At 41.0% G+C, this 17766-nt stretch overlaps 1 protein-coding gene across 1 annotated transcript in view; it reads left to right on the forward strand.

Annotated features, from left to right (window-relative positions):
* The window catches only part of NPAS3 (neuronal PAS domain protein 3), an 846484-nt gene that overhangs the window by 131485 nt on the left and 697233 nt on the right, over positions 1 to 17766 (forward strand). The gene's annotated exons all lie outside the window — the stretch shown is intronic.

Below are 17766 nucleotides of genomic sequence, written 5' to 3' on the forward strand. Positions count from 1 at the left end.
GGTCCTGCAGCTCTGGAATTTTCTTTCTTTGTTGTTCCAGCAGATTCTAAGCTTGTTTACTTTCAGGTCATGGTGTAAGTCTCAACTGTGCACTCATACTTTTGCCTGAAAGACATGATCGTGAGGAATATATTAAAATTCATTCTGGGGTAGGACTCCATCTGGGTTGACATTTGTATATTGCTTATTAGAGTCACTGTGGATAGTTCTCTGAAAACATCCGCTCAATGTGCAGTGGTACTTAAAAAAGCTAACCATGTTAAGAACCATTAGGAAAGGGATAGATAATAAGACAGTAAATATCATAATGCCACTATATAAATCCATGATATGCCCACAGCTTGATTATTGCATGCAGTTCTGGTTGCCTTATCTCAACTAAGATATATTAGAATTGAAAAATGGACAGAGAAGGGTAATACAAGTTATTAAGGGTATGGAATAGCTTCCATATGAGGAAAGATTAAAAAGACTGGGACTTTTCAGCTTGGAAAAGAGATGGCTAAAGGGGCGTTTGATAGAGGTCTATAAAATCATGAATGGTATGGAGAAAGTGAAAACAAGAACCAGGCATCACCCAATGAAATGAATAGGCAGTAGGTTTAAAACAAACAAAATGAAGTACTACTTCACACAACGCACAGTCAACCTGTGGAACTTGTTGCCAGGGGATGCTATGAAGGCCAAAAGTATAAATGGGTTTGAAAAAGAATTATATAAATTCATGGAGGGTAGGTCCATCAATGTCTATTAGCCAAGATAGTCAGGGATGCACCCTCATGTAGTAGATGTCCCTAAATCTCTGACTGCCAGAGGCTGGGAGTGGATGAATCACTCAATAAATTGCCCTGTTCTGCTCATTCCCTTTGAAGCATCTCTTACTGGCCAATGTCAGAAGACAGGATATAGGGCTAGATAGACCATTGGTCTGACTCATTATGGCCATTCTTACATAATTTTTACATGTGCTTCCTGAGACTGATTTTGTAAATCTGAATTTAAATGAAATTGCTAGCTGTTGGTCACTATGCCTCTCATATTTATACCCATTCTGCCATGCCTGTGGTTTTACAGGGAAGAATGATGGGATTGCTGTTGTGCACATTTATTTTCGATTAACAGATTAGTAAATTCAACTCTCAGACCATCCAAAACAGGGAAATACTATTTGTTGTTGTTTTTAGGCAAAAATTTACATCTCCATTAAAAGGAAAAACATAATTCTGAGAGTTGATATGAATGCACATATTGTTTAAAGGCAGCGAAATCACATCAAGAACAGAAACTTATTATTTTTTAAGTAAATAGCCATAAACAGGAAATTACTGTTTTCCCCCTTCATGTTTGTTTTTGATACTGAATATCTCCCCCTTTCTATTTATTATTATTACTACTGTTATTATTCTAGCGTCCTTTATTATCAGTGATTTTCACTGTTACTTAACCTCAGCCAAAGAAGGAATGGCATGTAGTTCCTTATGGAACTCATGTGAATGCTTCTTTGTAGATCTGTGCCAGCTTGGGTCAAGAACAATACTCAGTATGCTTTTAAGGTGTACCACTGTCCATCACTTCCAACGATGTACTTTGTTTCCACTGGTTTGAGGTCTGTGTTCTAAAGGCCACAGCATGCATTCCAGATGGCAATGCAAACAATGTCTGTCAGTGAAAAACAGGTAACAATAACAAACCAAGAAGGTAATCTGAGAACTGCTACATACAGTCTAAATATGGTCTAAAATGCAAAAGAGTCAAACATATTGGTTAAAATGTATAAATGAATGATAAAATATTTATTATATAGAAATAAAACAATGCCAGTTTAATTTAGAATGATAATGTATCATGTTTGTGAAAAAAAAATTGCATTGAGATGGATCTTCCACTTTGTAGCTTACAAATTTCGGCATGGGACTTTCTCAGTGATGCATTTGAAAGCAGATTTTAGATGTGGGCATAAAGATTCTTTTTTTTTTTTGTCTTAGATTTTAGTTACATAAAAGACTATTGTTATTTTTACAAGTAATACTTGAGCTTTTTACACACATTCTGCCAGTGATGGTGGCTTTAACAAGTGAGCAAGGCATGGGATTTCTACACTGTTTGGCATTTTGCTTCCTTCTATGGATGTTAGAGAAAATTCTTGGAAAACAACATTTTTGAAGTTTTAGAAAACATGGGACATATTTCTGCATCATTAAAATTTCTCCTGGTATTTCACGAGAATGAAAAGTAGTTTAATAAAAAAAGCCGTTTTCTTCCAAAGCTCTGAAAATGTTTCTGTTTTTTCTATCCATATTGGAATAAATGCTGGTTTCCCAAAATTGCACCAAATTGTAAGAGGGTAAATTAACTTGAATATAGAAGCTGCCTTACTTGAGATATATTGGGCATAAATGAGAATGGTGTATGCTGGTAGTGTCAGATGCCATAATTACCATCAGTCAAATTGTCAATTGCCTCACACCTTGTGTAGTCATTTACACCTGTGCAAAGTGAGCATAAAACCCTAATAGATCAGAATGGTAGGAATTTACTCCTAGTTTACACTTGCTACACTTAGCCATAAATGATAATACAAGGTGCAAGTAAGTGTAGAATAAGTCCTAATCTATGTAGAACATCTACAGAATTGACCCAAAATAGCGTATGTGATGGAAGTGGAGCTACTCTGTAGTAACTTATGAATACTGTCTGTTGACCTAGTTGTTTGGGATGTTTACTGTGGAAATATGTTGATTTACTAATATGGGCAGTTGCTGGGAAAAACAAGGGAGGGGGGGACAATGACTCAAGATTAAGCCACCTCTCCGCAAACACGTAGGGGTTGTTGGGGGTGGGGGACCCAGGAACACAAGCAGCTCAAAAGGTCTGTAACAGTTTAAAAAGGGACTTGAGAAGGAGAAAGAGAGAGAGGTTTTTGGGGATCTGTTCCAGGAAACCTGACTGACCTAAAGACACATGCTGGAGTATCTGAAGAAGCTAGGCCTGCTTTGGTTAACAGCAAGCCTTAGATAAGGTAGACATGCGTGTAGATTGTTTTAAAGTCTTGTGAATTTGGTCCTACTGTGGTAAATAAACACTACTTTGGTTTTACGGAGGCTGTTGGGTCATTACATCCACTAATGGTCACAGACTCAGAAAGGGAAGAATTTCAGGTACCAAACCTAGACACAGCTGCTCAGTAAGTACGGTTAATACACACGCTACTGTAGCCTAGGGCTCAGTCCAAGAGTGGGGAAACTAAGGCATTGTATCCCAGGATAGGTAAAGGCCTGAGGCCTGACTCCTGACTGTTGATTTTCAAGTCTAAGGCTTGGTCCCTACTACAGAGTTAGGTCGATGCAAGGCAACTTATGTTGACCTAGTTATGATAGTGTACACACTACAGCCATGTTCCCACCGATGTAAGTGCCCTACTACACCAACATAATAACTCCACCTCCATGAGAGGTGTAGGGCTTATGACAGTGTAGTTAGGGTGATGCAGTGTCTGTGTAGACACTGCATTACTTACATTGGCTGTTGGCTGTCATTCTTGTCAATTTCCCACCTCCATGCTTAAAGCAGGGCTGTCACTGAGGCAGGTGAGGGGGCTCCCCACTCCCAGCCAGGCTGTGCTTGTCTTGATCAGAACCTGGCTGCCTTCTGGCTCCCCGCTCCCAGCCCACCTCCTCCCTCTGATCCAAGCTGTGCCTGCCTGGCTCCCTGCTGCCAGCTGGGTTGCTGCCCAGGGGCTCCCTGCGGGGAGCCCTGGTGCTGCCAAGGGACTCCTGGCTCCTCACTCTCTGCTGCCGGGAGCCCGACTGCCCCCCCTGGGCTCTTTGCTCCTTTCTGTACCTGGGCGCCCAGCTGTAAGCTCAAAGTGGGGAGCGGGGCAGTTGTAACAGGGCGGGGAGCCGAGAGCCTGGGGGTTAGCCAGGCTGCTGCGGGGTGGGCAGCCAGGCTCCTGGCAGCAGGGAACTGAGAGCTGGGGGGTGGGCAGCTGGACTACTGAGGACAGGGAGCCGTGAGCCGGGGGGCAGGCAGTTTGGTTCCTGGGAGCGGGGAACTGCGTGTGGAGCCAAGAGCCCAGGCTTTCAGTCCCCACCACTGCCCCTCTTAACTCGGTGGAAGCATTCCTGGTGAGGACGCGCACCATCGACAGAAGGAGGGTAGTGTGGGCATGAACCACCTCGGTAATTATATAGGTTGATTTACCTTTCTAATGTAGACAAGCTCTCAGATTTTTCCAAGGTTGGAAGTGGGTCCTGGGTCCCATTGGGAAGATGGGAACCTTTCCCTTTCCAGTATTGTAAAATTCCCATTTCTAGTCCTAGATGGCTATGAGATAACTGATCTAAAATTGGCAACATTTTTAAGTTTGGAAAAGCTGACACTGGCCTGCATGTGAATCTTCCCACCTTGCCTCAGACAGATGTGATGGGGCGGCAGGAAACTAAACATCTGGAGGAAACTTTTCTCTTGGATGTTAATTTTTAAAATAATCACAGCTCTTTCAAAGTGCTCAAGGATTTGAAATATTAGAATAAGGTGTGGGGAGATGTATTAGTGAGCACAGGGCAGGTAGTGTGATCCAAGGAGAGTGATAAATATATTTGTCACGTAACTCTGCAACTTACCACATGGGTCATTGATTTCACAACTACTTGTATGGATGGGTGTATATACACGCCAATACGCGCACGCACACACACAAATGTGTTCACACACACTATATTTTCCAAATATGGAAACTTGTCTGTTAAAATATTTCATTATTCAAAGGGGAGGCTCTATTCTGCAGTTTTTTGTGTTGCTCAAGTTTTATGGGTCTAATTTTTACTTCAGCTGGAATTTTGAGAGCTCAGCACTTCTGAAAAATTAGGCCCTACAGTTTTACAGTCATCTAGCAAATTTATATAAAAGTGATGTAGCCAGTCCCAGTTTACAAGCAGCTACTGCCAGATTACATATTAATTAAAAAATTAAGTGTTTTACTAAAGTATTCATATGTTCCAACTACATATTAAAGATGTAGTTGGAACATATGAATACTTCAGTAAAACACTTAATTTAATACAGTTCTTCTTTCCCCATCCATAAATGAAACATTGCTGTGTGGCTTCTATGCTATTTCCTTTTGTTGGGTTCTCCTACATGGGGAACTGACTTCCTCATTCGTTAATATAGCTAGCCTTTTGCTTTTAAAAAAAGATGATGCTCAAATGTGACCCCAGGTTGGAGTTATGCACTTGTATATACTAGCAAGTACCCTTATTTTTTTGGATGGATATATCAGGATTTTTAAAACCCCATTGTCAAGTCATGGGTTAGAATTGGATAAAACTCTTTAAAACAGAATATTTCTTCGGTTTAAAAATTGGGACCACGTTGATGCATGGACAGGAAAAGTGAACCCTCATGTGGTTTCACAATTTAGATCCCATATATTCTAGTAACATGGAAGATGTAGAGATTTTAAGATCCTGAAAATGAGTTTGCTTCTATTGCTGCTAAAACATTTTATAAAATGAGGATGGAATCTTTTTAACCTTTTCCTGCTTTTTATCTGTTTTGCAGTTCTAGAATTTCCTTTTAATGTCATGCCCATTATTGCATCGTTACTGTTCTTTTATTCTTTTGTCTCAGAAATATGTCCTGAACATGCTTTTATCTCTCTCTCCATTCCTGCTCATAAGGCTGATACTACTTCACCACTGTGGCACAGCTAATGCTCCTTCCCCTTCCTTAAGCCACCTGCAGTTTCACTGGCCCCACTGTCAATCACCAGCTGGATCCTGAGACAAATTTTTTATAGCAACCTCTGTCAGTAAACAGAAAATATTTTGAAAAATACAGATCAGAAGCTGAATGTCAGCCTGCTGAGTGGCCTGCTTAAACAGGAGAATTGACACTGCTGAGGTTTTGTTGTTTAGCTTTTTTTTTGTTTTTGTTTTTTTAATTCAAAAATAGTGGTTTGGGGTCTAGCCCAAATAATAAACAAAATGAGACTTTGCTAGCTGACTAGAAATACTTTAAGGTGTCAGTACTACTGTTTCTGTCTTCACCTTTTAGTTCTTTGTAAATCAGGAAGGGCCAATGTCTGTTGAGTGCAATGCAGGAGCCCCCACAAAATAACAAGGGAGACAGAATGTTCTGAACACATTGGTAGATCCTCCATTTGTCTCGTGTGCCTCAGTAAGGTTAAAGGATTATAAAAAGTATGTTGTTTTTTGCAGTTCAAAATAGTACAACAAACAATACTGTATATCTTTATATGTAGTAATCCAAAAGAGATTTTGGACGTCCTGGAATAGTGGTAGTTAGTCTTTATGACTAGTGGAAACCACACTCACAAGACTTAGGCAAAAAGCCACACATGTTTTTTTAAAACCACTTTGTAAGGGGATTGTGGAAGTACATGGCATATTGCGTAGTAAATCTTATATTAGAATGCAGCAAACCCCTTGTTGAAGAGTTGCATGGGTCTCTCGAGCCAGAGAATATTGCTGTCCTACAGATATATTGTTGGAAGATGCACTGAAGTGCAGCCTTCTTGTTGGTTGATAAATGGAGATTAGAATCATCTACTAGGCTATTTTATGGTACTTGTTTACAATATTTACCTTCCTAAATTGATTCAGTATAATCCTTGCTATGGCTTTGACTCATTTCTAGAAGACATACAGATAATGTGGTACTTATATGAAGTCTTACATGTCACTGAAGAACTGCTTTTTTCCTCCGTTAGTTGAATTGTGCAGCAGGATTGTATTAACATAGACTTCGGAACATTTGAGCTCCCATAGGGTATGGTGTGTGGTTGATATGATATAATTTGCCTTCAACAGTTGTTTTAACAAGATATCCTTCATAGAAAATATACCAAGCTGAAAGGCATAAGTGAGCGACGTTAGTAAGAAACACTGTTGGCAAAATTCTCCACTTTCATCTTTATCTGATTAATTCAAGGTTGAATGTTACATTGAAAGACAGTATTTTTAACTTAATACAGTATAAAGTATGTTTATTTCTTAAAAAATACCTTTTATATTTTACAGGAGATGGTTTCTTGTAACTTAAGTTAAACACATTCCAAATATATAAGCATTTAGTCATTTTGTTTTTGGCAGACATATAGTTCAAACCCAAACTGTTACTGTTTAAAATTAGTTTCTCCTCTCCCAGCTCCCCATAAAACTGTTTTAATAATATACTAATTAACACTTTTGTAGTACTTGACACATTTAACACAGAAGTTAATTTACTGTTCCTGATACTTAAAACTGTGGTTTAAAAACAGATCAGCACTACTGAGTACAAAACAATTTCTCAGTTTGTGCAAATACAACACAAGATTTGCATATAATGCTGATATTAAAACTATCAAAAATGCATATACTTCAGTAGCTTGGTGGAAGTGTAAATAATGTTTGGACTATTATATGAACATTTTTTTCAAATTCTTGTTGATAGTGGCTAATTCTTTTTTCCTAGTAATGTGCAGAGAGTTTGGGATCTTAATTTTGGACTCTGTTGAGAAATACTTTACTTACATTTTCTATCTTCATTTTTATGTGGTTTTTCCTTGCTCGGGGTTATTGTGTTGGCTGAAAAATATTCAACACAAACAATATCTGAAGTACATATCGGTGTGCATCAGAATGGTTTGACTGACCATAAACTTGAGAACAGATTTCAGATAGACAAATTTCACTGTCTCTTGACTTTATACTGTAGAGAAACACTTACTGCACAGGGAGACTACAGACTGGAGGGTCTGGTAATGGGATATCGAGACCTTCACCTCTAGGTCACCAGTTTGAATGTAGCACAGGTGGGTAGAAACCAAAAGTCATTATTATATGATGGCTCTTGCTGGCCTATGTGAAATGAGTTGGTGGTCTCAGTCAACTTCCAAGCAGAAAAATGTCAGTATCACAAAACCATCATCACAGGTCTCACAAATTGGCTGCCTTGCTGGATGTCTTGGTAGAAAAAACAGTGACGGAATGGGTGTGGTTACTGAATTACCCCCAGGCACTAAAGTGGTTCCTCCGGGTCAGGGTGTGGAGAAACGAACCATTCTGGCTTGTTAAGCAGGATCTATTTTGTAAATACATTTTTAGTACTGTGCATTTTTGATTCTTACTGTTCTCACTTGTGAGGTACTTCAAGCAGGTGAAAATGCCGCCTTAAATCTTCCCTATTGCTTAACTTCCTCTAATGTGGCTTGCATAAAAAAATTAGAACAAGACCTAGGAAATGGAGAAAGAAGAGAGGAATTCTTACATTTTCAAATGTTAGCCATGGAAAAAGGTCTGGTAGATTTATCTAGTGTGTTCCTCTGTTAGTGCAGGGGAGAATATATTATTTATTTATACAACAGACAGATAAATAGTATATTCAGTCAGTTCGTGTTACTACTTGTATTTGCACCAGCTGTGTTGACTGTATGGAATAGCATAAAGCACTGATCTATAGATGAAATTCACTTACTACTGCTGCTGCTACTACTACTATTATTATTGCCGGGGTGATGTTAATTGCTTGCAGATGACAAAATATAACACTTTTAATTGTGATCATGACATAAATACCAACTCACAAACCAGTTGTTTGGCCTGGGGATTGATAATGTATACACTCTTCTGAGGTGTGGAGAATTTTTCTCTGTTTGCAGATTTTCTGTTCAGGGTCTTTCTGTTTCCCTTCCTGAGAGAAAACCAGCCCTTTTATAAACTCCTGATTAGATAATGAGGCTCACTTGCCCTGATGAATGCAGATTTATCAAGGATCCCAGCTGCTTTTCCTTAACTTCAAACAGTTGTAGGAGGCATTCTTGTCCATATGCTTCAGGAGTTCCAATTCTCAGATCTAGTCCAATCTACTACCAGACCTAGTCGTGATCTGAAGTATGGAAAAATAAATGTAGTTCCATAGTATCTCTGGGAATAGCCTTTGGTTCCTTACAGTTGGCGTCTGGAATTGGCCCTACACATCTGTCTGAGTCAGCGGAGATTTCCTTAATGGGAAAATCAGATAGGAGAAGCCTTCTTTCCAAAAGGGTGACCTGGAGTGGCTCTAGATGTGCCACTGTTCCCTCTCCCGCCTGAAGTGGCCAACCATGGTTATTTTTTCCCCTCAGCTGCTTGGGTGGAGGTCAAAAACGTTTGCTTGGTGCTCTCCTCCTCAGCAGCTGAGAAAAAAAATTAAACAGCTGGTGAATCAGCAGAGCAAAAACCAAAACCCTCAGTTGTATGGCACCCAAGGCAACCATCCTGCTCACCCACCCATAGAAACAGTCCTGAGCATGGCCCCACGAGGCTCTGAGTACAGCCCATCACTGTAAGCTATCTGTAAGTTCATTATGCAGTAATGCTAACCCCAGCAATGTGGAGGTAGCCATTTTTGGAGAATCAAGAGGCTTTGAGTTACCAGAAGATGGCTGATGAGGTTACCCTTTTACTGTTTTTGAGCAAGTTACACTGATGCAGTATGCTGCTTAATTTTTCTGTGTTCCCTACATGACAGTCACTCTTGCATAGTGTCAGTCATTTGTGACTATTGCCCAGTGTTAACAGTATAAGAGGATGCTATGATAATTGTACAGGAAGATGTAAAGGGCAGTCTTCCTTCGGAATTGCTATTGAACGAATGTCCTTGAAAGGTCAAGTTTGGGGGAGATGCTGTCATTTGGCTGAGATTAAAACTGTGATCCTGATCACTTGTGTTCATTAAATGATTTCCTGGCATTTGTCACAAAACCAGGCATGTTAACTGCTGTTGGGTGAACCTCCAAAAGCTGGAAGGTTTGGTATGGATAAGCACTCAAAACGCTTTCTGAATGTATCTGCAAAATTAGGCTAAAAGTCTTGAGAGAAGTGACGTTCAAGATTTCTAATGCTGATTGTTTCCAGTCAGACCAGAAATAACACATTCTTCTTTGAGTAGTGTCCCCATGGGTGCTCCACTGTAGGGGCACTTGTGTCCCTGTGCTGCTGATCAGAGAACTTTGGTAGCAGTGTCCATTCGGCCCTCACATGCACTGTCGCCCTCTCATGCCCCACCACAAGGCTAACCAGTGCACACAGGTGAACCCCTCTCCAGTTCCTTTTCAAATGCTCCTGGCTAGAGACATTGTCATTAGCAGTCCATTTGTGGATCGTTAGGTCTACTCTCTTTCCTTAGCATTTTCAGTAGCTAGTTAATCTTCTCTCTTCGTTGTAGATTTTCTTTATTTTCTCTCTTTCTTTCTGTCTCAAAAAAAGGAGACTTTTAGTTTCTCCTTTGTCTGGGGCCGCTTTCCCCAGTGTGGGATATGCCCATCTCACTGAGCTTCAAGAAGTGCCCCTCATGTAAGGAGGCCATCCCTGCAGTGGATAAACATTCTCACTGTATCTACTGCCTTGGGGAAGGCCACATTCCTCAGAAGTGTGGTCTCTATCAACAACTCAAACTCGGGTCTCGGAAGGACAGGACATAAATCCTGAACTTCACAATTCTCAATCCAGTGTTTCTATGAGCCTCAGAGAAAAACTATGCAGATTTTCCAGTCATAAGCCATCAGGCTCACAGCCTTCTGCCTCACCACCATCTGCCTCAAAATATCAGTTCTGACATGTCGGTTGAGGCATCGACAGACCACTCCCCTCAACTCCAGCTGCAGCTGACCAACCCATTGCACCCAGCTGAATCTACCGCCTTGTTCCATTCCACAACAACTGGGAACGAATAACATCTGACTGATAGGACCCGGAAATCATCCGCAATGGGTACTCCATCCACTTCACCTCCCGCCCTTCCCAACACGAGGCAAAGGTTTCTACTCTCATTATTTTCTGATACCCAAAAAGAAGGGAGATTGGAGACCCACACTGGACTTCAGAGCTCTGAACAAATTTGTCAAAGCTCAAAAATTCAGGATGGTCACACTAGCAGTGATCATTCCATCTCTTTGGAACAGGGAGATTGGATTTTGGTCCTTGACCTACAGGATGTCTCTTTCCACATATCGATCCTACCTTCAGAGAGACAATTCCTCAGATTTACCATGGGCAGGACCACTACCAATACAGAGTCCTTCCCTTTGACCTCTCATTGGCTCTGAGACCATTCTCCAAGGTCCTATCCCTAGTGGCTGCTCACCTATGCTCCCAGGGGTTTATGATCTGCCCCTACCTGGATAATTGTCTACTCAGAGCCTGCTCCTTCAATGAGGCTCCTGGGTTACCAAAACTGCAGTCAACTTGTTCACGGAACTGGGTCTACAGATCAACATCCAACAATCAACTTTCATCCCTACATAGCACCTAGAATTTATAGGGGCTGACCTTGACTTGTTATAAGCCAAAGCACTCCTGTCATAGCAGAGGTTTCACATGTTGCCCCTGCTCATAAAGTCAGTACAAAACAGACCTCAAATGTCCGCCAGACACGGTCTCCAACTCCTGGGGCATATAGCGTTGGGAACAGCAGTGATACCTCATGCCAGACTTCACATACAGTGCCTCCAAATGTGGTTCAGCTTGGTCTACAGATGCAACAAAGACAGAGTAAACAAATCTCTGTCACTACTTACCAGGATCAAAAACTCCCTGCACTGGTGGAAAAATCCAGCAGATGTTTACAGAGGGATCCCCTTTTTGCAAACTTCTCCATCGTTACTTCTCACCACCAATGCATCCCTCATAGGATGGGGTGCATAGCTACATAGCCTTACATCGAAAGGCAAATGGTCATCCACTGACCTGTCCCTCCACATCAACCTCCTCAGACTCAGGAATGCTTATGCCCATTTCCTCCCACTGATCAAGGAAACACACACAAGAGTCTTAACAGACAACATAGCATGTATGTACTACATAAATCGGCAGGGAGGAGCCAGATCACCCTTCCTTTGCACAGAAGCACTAAAGCTGTAGAACTGGTGCATTTCCCACAACAGCACATTATCAGCAGCCTACCTGCCAGGAGTACAAAACTCAGTATCAGACAGTCTGTCGCAAATTCCCACACAACCACGAATGGGAGATAAACCCAGCAGTGCTTCACATCCTATTCAGGCAGTGGGGGACACCAACCACAGACCAGTTTTCCACTTACCTGAACAAGAAATGCCCACCTTTCTTCTTCAGGGCAGGGATAGTACAACACTCCTTAAGGGATGCTCTCCCTCTTCCCGTGGAACAAAGACCTTCTCTATGCCTTTCCCCTGTGTCCGCTACTGTTGAAAGTCCTATTAAAAATAAAAAGAGAAGGAGCACACATCATACTGATTGCTCCCACCTGGCCAAGACAGACTTGGTACCCATACCTGTCACAACTGGCGACATGCCCACTGATCTCTCTCCAACCCATGCCATAGCTCCTATCATGGAATGAAGGACGTGCTCTACATCCCAACTTGCAGATAGTGTGCCTCAAGGCTTGGCTCCTTCATGGTTCCAGAAATTAGAAAGGTCCTGTTTGGACTAAGTACAGGAAGTGTTACTGCACAGTAGAAAATCCACTACAAATCTGTCTTACTAGAAAAAGTGATCCAAGTTTCAGGTTTGGTATAATTCCCAACAAATTTACCCAACATCTGCTACCCTCCCAATGGTCCTAGACTATGTGCTGACTGTATAAAAAACCAGGGCTATCCATCAGTTCAGGGTTCTCCGTCAGAGTTCATCTAGTGGCTGTAGCAGCCTTCCATCAACAAGTAGAGGGATACTCCATGTTCTCACACCTGACAACAAAACAATTCCACAGGGTATAATAAACCTTTTATCCCCAACCCAGACATCCTACCCCAACATGGGACCTAAACCTAGTACTAAAAAGTCTGACTAGACCTCCCTTTGCTCACACACCTGTCGATGAAGATGGCCTTTCCGGTGGCGATCAGCTCAGTGAGGAGAATAGCGGCACTGATGGCACCGCCCTCCTCCCCCAATATTCTTTCAGGACAAGGTCACACTCAGACTGCACCCGAACGTCATCCCCAAGGTGACCTCCCCCTTTCACATAAACCAACTGATTCACCTCCTGACCTTTTACCTCAAGCCTGACCATAATAACAGGAAGGCTAAATTGCACATGCTAGATGTTAGGAGAGCCCTGGCCTTTTACTTGGATAGGACGAAGGCATTTAGGAAATCTCCTAAGCTTTTCTTTTCTATTGTGGAGAGATCTAAAGGCTTGGTCATATCAGCCCAGAGACTCTCCAAATGGGTCTCGAAATGTTTTAAACAATGCTATTAGATTTACATCATAACACCTCCATCTAGTATTTGCACTCACTCCACAAGGTCGGTTTCCTCCTACGTCTCCTTTCTCAATGATGTCCCTATCTCAGAAATCTGTAGAGAGGCAACCTGGGTGTCTGCACATACCTTTGCAGAAAATTATCTGATTACTGGAGACTCCACTTTCGATGCCATCTTCAGTTCCCTCTGTAACTGACTTGACTCTGAAACCCCAGCCCTACAGTGGGGATACTGCTCAGGAGTCCACAACCCACCCTCCTCGCCTCTACTTCGGAGTTCTTGTCAAGGACTCTGCAATAGAGAAGGAACTGAAGAGGATTCATTGTGCATTTTGGGTCACTTCTTCTCTTTCTCAGTCAGTTGGCTCATCCCTAATGTTAATCCCAGTGATCACAGGCTAAATTTCAATTGGGTAGTTACATTCAGTCTATATGCATTTCATCTGTCTTACCAAACCCCTTTGTTCTTTACTGGCTCGTCATTATATCATGAAGGTTCTGGTCTCTTAGCTCTGTGGTCAAAACCAAAGTTTAGAGTTCTTTTCTAGAGTGGAATTACTTAGTGTTAACTGTTAACGCTTAACCTCATTAATACGCTCATTTTAAAAAAAAATTCACCAAGTCTCCTAAGAATCATAGAATCATAGAATATGAGGGTTGGAAGGGACCTCAGGAAGTCATCTAGTCCAACCCCCTGCTCAAAAGCAGGACCCATCCCCAATTAAATCATCCCAGCCAGGGCTTTGTCAAGCCTGACCTTAAAAACTTCTAAGGAAGGAGATTCCACCACCTCCCTAGGCAACGCATTCCAGTGTTTCACCACCCTCCTAGTGAAAAAGTTTTTCCTAATATCCAACCTAAACCTCCCCCACTGCAACTTGAGACCATTACTCCTTGTCCTGTCCTCTTCCACCACTGAGAATAGTCTAGAACCATCCTCTCTGGAACCACCTCTCAGGTAGTTGAAAGCAGCTATCAAATCCCCCCTCATTCTTCTCTTCCGCAGACTAAACAATCCCAGTTCCCTCAGCCTCTCCTCATAAGTCATGTGTTCCAGACCCCTAATCATTTTTGTTGCCCTTCGCTGGACTCTTTCCAATTTATTCACATCCTTCTTGTAGTGTGGGGCCCAAAAGTGGACACAGTACTCCAGATGAGGCCTCACCAATGTCGAACAGAGGGGGACGATCACGTCCCTCGATCTGCTCGCTATGCCCCTACTTATACATCCCAAAATGCCATTGGCCTTCTTGGCAACAAGGGCACACTGCTGACTCATATCCAGCTTCTCGTCCACTGTCACCCCTAGGTCCTTTTCCACAGAGCTGCTGCCTAGCCATTCGGTCCCTAGTCTGTAGCTGTGCATTGGGTTCTTCCATCCTAAGTGCAGGACCCTGCACTTATCCTTATTGAACCTCATCAGATTTCTTTTGGCTCAATCCTCCAATTTGTTCAGGGGCAGGGAAGAGCATGGTGCCTTTGTAGTTTGGTATATTTTTATAAACATCCTGCCCCCTACTCTCAAAACAAGGTTAATAATAACCTTATTTTAATAGTAAGGAATAATAATTTATTCCTGTGACATCAAATGACAACGTATATAGAGATTCAGTTCTGTTGGGCCTCTCACTGTAAGCCCCCTTTTCCCAGATCAGGCGGAGAAGCACCCAGCCTCCTTCCCCTTGGGGGTGGCAAAATACCAGGTTTAGTGAGGACATGCGGTTGGCATCATCCTAGTCACACCTTTCTAGGAGGGCTACAAAGAAATTTTTCCCTCACCAACAGATTGGCCAAGGTGGAGTGAGTGAGAGGTTTTTCTCCTTCCCCACTATAGGTTTGGGGAGGGATTTGTTATGGTGAGTAATGAAGGGTGTTAGGCTGTGATATTGCAACTCATTATGTAAGTGTGGGGCGGCTGTCCAGTTCAGGTACTCCACAGGGAAGGGATACAGTGACCAGATAAATGCGTTGGTAAAGTACAAAAAAAGGAGGTGTTTATTAAAGGAGCACAAGGGGGTAGAGGGATCAGGGCTGCTGTGACTGGCACAGCAGGGAGGCAACCCCCATTCCTTATAGCCTACCTTAACACTCTTTCAGGGGTGGGGAAGATGGTAAGGTCCCAGCAATTGGTTGGCTGGGAACCTGCATGGAAAAAGAGGAGGGCTGGTGGAAGCCCCTCGGGTACAAATTGAATGATCACGGAGTTACCTGCATTGTACACTTTTATTTGCTGGGTAGTCCCAGACATCTAATAATAAAGTTGCGGCCTGATTAAAACCGTATCAAGTGTCTCCTGGCCTTCTTTTGGTATAGCTGGACAATGACTTTGTTTATTAATTGCTAGAATATTGTTCGCCCGAGAACAGTTATGGTAGGTAAAAAGATCTAAAGAAAAGAGTCTGTCATTAACTGTTTTAAACTGACATCAGCTTGTTATAATGCCTTGTAGTTGCATCCAGTTTGAGATCAAGCTATATTAAAAAAATCAGTGCTTCAGTGAATACATATATAGTGCTCGTTTATTGTCCCATGTAAAAATGCTCAATGACAATGAGTGGTGAAGTAAAAATACTATAATGTAAAGAAAATTTGGACTAACTGTGAAGTAGAAATGGTGTTTGTCTTTTACTCAGTAGTGAAAGGAATGTTAAGGTTTAATTTTCAATTAGCATTTTTTTCCTTTCTCATTTTTTTAAAATTAACAGTCAATGGGTTAGTTAACCGTCTGTCTCTCAATAGGTAGATAGATCAATAGATACTATTTAAGTTTATTTTTTTAAAAGTGGAAAAAAAATTAATAAATGTTATGTTAAATCCAGCAAAATGAATCAGCTGAAGTTTTGACTATCCAGTGATCGTAATTTAAATTCTTGTGCATGTTGTTGTTTTTCAGAAGTGGTAGTTACGATTCTGAGTTATACAACCTCTTCCTCCCACTCCCACCCAGAACACTTATATCTACAGTTGAAACTATGGATGGGAATCTTGGGGTAGAAATAGACAAATCATGGTGGAGGTTTGTGAAGTTTTTTAATTTGCTAATCCATGCATGGAACAACATTTTCAGCAATACCCAGAGATTAAGACCATGGGCCAAGGGCAGGGCCTCAATTTTAGTTTGCTAGTGGTCATCACACTGTGTTTAGAACTAGGTCTCTGCTCTGGACAATACTAAGTCTTTTCAATGTAAATTTCAGTAACAGAAACAAAATATTAAGCACGGAGAATATGGATTAAAAATTCTCAGTCAGTACATTAAATCATTTCCCAGTACAAACTATATATTATAATATTAGAGATTAAAAAACCCATTACCACTTTTTTCAGAAACAGAAGGAAAGCTAACTGAATACAGTATGTTAATTTGATGCAAAATATTTGTTTTCTGATGTGATTATTAATGAGCAAAGAACAAAAAAATAATGATTTTTGTGTAAATGATTGCATTAGTATTTAGTAATGAATAAATACAGCACCTCAATATAATTTTTAATAGATTTTTGTTTACTCTGATGATTAACTGGTACTTCATTCACATTAGGGTGACTATTTTAATGTAGGTCGCAGAAATAGTAATCACTTTATTTCTTGGTAGTACCTTTATGATAGCAGGAATACTTTGAAATCATACATTCAAAATGTAACCATATTTTAAGAAGTGACAAAGACAATGGCCTATCATAATATTTCATATACTGTGTTACAGCTAAAGAAGGGCCACTGATGTTGTATTCTCAAAGTGTTCAGGAATACTTTGATTCCCTGTCTAGAATTGCAAATCTGAGTTTTTCCTTATCTCTGTGTAGATCAGGGGTCAGTAGCCTTTCAGAAGACTCGGTGTGCCGAGTCTTCATTTATTCTCTCTAATTTAAGGTTTTGTGTGCCAGTAATACATTTTAACATTTTTAGAAGGTCTCTTCTATAAGTCTATAATATATAACTAAACTTATTGTTGTATGTAAAGTAAATAAGGTTTTTAAAATGCTTAAGAAGCTTCATTTAAAATTAAATTAAAATGCAGAGCCCCCTGGTCTGGTGACCAGGACCTGGGCAGTGTGAGTGCCACTGAAAATCAGCTCGCATGCCACCTTTGGCACGCGTGCCATAGTTTGCCTACCCCTGGTGTAGATTGTTCTGTATGTAAAGCTTCCAAGGAAAACCTGGTCACCATTTTTCACATTCATTACTACAGAAGGAATTCGTATCTTTATTACAAGCAGTAGCCAGGCTAACTATAAATAGAAGGTAACATTTTAAAAGAATGGTTTTCAATCATTAATGCCTTTGATATTTCTGTAATAACATTCATGATGGAATCATCTGGTATTATTGTAGGTCTCAAATACTTCCATAGGATTAGCACTTCAATTCTATGTTGATTAATTGGGCTATTTTCTTTAAATGGTACCAAATAAAGATTTGAGTACAAAGAACACATTTTCCTTTTCTCTTGTGAAAAGTGCGTCCATCACCAATATTATAGAAGATGAAAGAAGTGCTGATGTGACTATAACCAAAGGCAAGATGCCAGT

Source organism: Eretmochelys imbricata, chromosome 6, assembly GCF_965152235.1.
Source record: "Eretmochelys imbricata isolate rEreImb1 chromosome 6, rEreImb1.hap1, whole genome shotgun sequence".
NCBI lineage: Eukaryota > Metazoa > Chordata > Testudines > Cheloniidae > Eretmochelys > Eretmochelys imbricata.